Source organism: Octopus sinensis, linkage group LG24 (genome assembly GCF_006345805.1).
Source record: "Octopus sinensis linkage group LG24, ASM634580v1, whole genome shotgun sequence".
Classification (NCBI taxonomy): domain Eukaryota; kingdom Metazoa; phylum Mollusca; class Cephalopoda; order Octopoda; family Octopodidae; genus Octopus; species Octopus sinensis.
The window spans coordinates 5,137,934-5,140,433 of record NC_043020.1 but is presented as its reverse complement, the minus strand read 5'-3'; the positions used below and the strand labels follow the sequence as shown (position 1 = coordinate 5,140,433).

Sequence of the window (2,500 nt, the reverse complement as noted above, 5' to 3'; positions counted from 1 at the left end):
CAGTTCATTTCGTGTCCAGTTAAGGATATTGTAGCTGTAACTTATAACTGGGACAGCTAAAGTGTTGATACCTATTATCTTGTTTTTAGCATTGAGCTCTGTGTTTAGTATTGATCTAACTCGTCTATAATATTCTTTTTTTATTTTCTCTTTCATTTGGTGTGTTGTGTCTTATCTAGTTCATGGATTCCTAAGTATTTGTAAGTTTGGCTTTGGTCTAATTCTTTTATTTCATTTGCTTCATCTAGTGTGATGTTGTTACTCTTAACTAGTTTTCCTCTTTTCATGGTTACTTTGGCGCATTTTTCTAATCCAAATTTCATATCTATTTCTTTGGTAAATCCATGAACTGTCTTTAATAGTGTTTCCAGCTGTTTGTCATTTGCAGCGTATAGTTTTAGGTCATCCATATATAAAAGGTGGCTGGCTGATCGTTTTGCCGTAACATTTATATCCGCATCCAGTTCTATTTAGCATATCAGATAGAGGTGACAGTGCCAAGCAGAAAAGGAGTGGAGAGAGCGTGTCTCCCTGGAATATTCCTCTTCTAATGGGGATGTCTTTGGTTTTCATGAGTCCCTCTTTTGTTTGGAGGTGTAGGACTGTTTGCCATTTATTCATAGAGTGCTCTATGAATTTTATGATTGTTGGTGCTACTTTGTTAATGGCTAGTGTTTCGAGGATCCATGTGTGGGGGATGCTATCAAACGCCTTTTTGTAGTCAATCCAGGCCATACTGAGGCCTTTCTTCTTTCTGTGGCTGTCTTCAGTTATGGCTTTATTAATCATTAGTTGATCTTTACAGCCATATGAGCCTTTGCGGCATCCTTTCTGCTCTTCTGTGAACAGTTTGTATTCGTCCAGGTGCTTGTTCAGCCTTTGTGATATCACTGCAGTAAATGCCTTGAACATAGTAGGGAGGCAGGTTATTGGTCTGTAGTTTTCTGGTTTTTCTGTTTCATTTGATTTGGGAATTAAGATGGTTTTCCCCTTCGTGAGCCATTCAGGCATTGTCTCTGGCTCTGCTAGTACGTTGTTAAAGTTTTCAGCCAGCTTTTTGTGCATTCCTGTTAGATATTTCAACCAGAAGTTGGGGATCTTGTCATGCCCAGGTGCCTTCCAGTTGCTTAGTCTTTGCAGTGCCTGGGTGACCTCTTCAGTTGTTATGGGGGTCCAAGTTTGTTCAGATGCCGAGTTTGTTATTTTGATACTCTTTTTTTTGGTGGTTCGTTCGCCGACCATATTTCTCCCCAGAATTCTTCCAATTCTTCTGCCGTTGGTGCTGCAGTGACTTCTATTTTATTTTTGCCCAGTTCTTGGTAGAACTTTTTGGGGTCGGAGTTGAACTTTTTGTTCTGTTCAAAGAAGCGTTGGCGTTTCTCGTACCGGCGGATCCTTTGAGCTTTGGCAAGGATATCTTGCTTCAGCTTTTCTTTTATCTCCGGCAAATCTTTTTCTGTGGTGTTATATTTGCGGAGCATTTTTGTTCTCTTTTTGTTGCTCAGTAGCGTTGCTTGTTTGCTGATTTCATTAAGAATCGACAGGTCTTTTCTAATTTTTTTTATTTTGTTTTGGATGTTATTTATCCACAGGGTTTGTTTGGGTGGTGGTACTCCTGTTTGGGCGGGTTTGGGTGAGTATCCAGCTTCTTTTGTGGCTGCAGTGGCTGCTGCGTATATCAAGTCATTTAGTTCAGTGATATCACTTTTTTTTGTTTCAGTGGCTAGTTCAGTGACGGCTAGGTTTATGTTGTTTATAACTGGTGTTGTTATTGCGTTTATTTTTATTCTTGGGAGGTATGGTCGGTGGTCCATTTTGAGCTCTGTGGTTTTTAGTTCTTTGATTATTTTATTTTTTATATTATCATAATCATTAGGCTCCCCTTCGTTGTTTACATCGTGTTTGTTGGGAATGTTGCGTTTGTCTTCGTGTTTTACAGTTTCAGTGTTTATATATTGGGCATTGTTGTGTGGCTTCTATCTACATTTTCCTGGTGTATGTTTTCTTTTAGGTGTTCTATTTCTATTTCTGATATTTTTTGGTGTTGAGAATGTATCTTCGTACGTTAGCTAATTTATTAGGGTTCATTGCTGTATCCAAGTCTAAATCTCTATTATTTTCCTTCCATATTTTATATGTATGTGTCTCTATTATTTTCCTTCCATATTTTATATGTATGTGATTTTCCTTCCATATTTTATATGTATGTGCTATTATTATTATTATATTATATTATTATTATTATTATTATTATTATTATTATTATTATTATTATTATTATTATTATTATTATTATCATCAAGTCGGTGTGCTGGCAGAAACGTTAGCATCGGTTGTCAAGCGATGGCGAGGGGGGCAAACAATAATAATAATATTATTATTATTATTATTACTATTATTATTATTATTATTATTATTATTATTATTATTATTATTATCATCAAGTCGGTGTGCTGGCAGAAACGTTAGCATCGGTTGTCAAGCGATGGCGAGGGGGACA

At 36.6% G+C, this 2,500-nt stretch overlaps 1 long non-coding RNA gene across 1 annotated transcript in view; it reads right to left on the bottom strand.

Moving 5' to 3' along the window:
• Positions 1-2,500, bottom strand: part of LOC118767702 — a 19,454-nt gene that overhangs the window by 16,543 nt on the left and 411 nt on the right. The gene's annotated exons all lie outside the window — the stretch shown is intronic.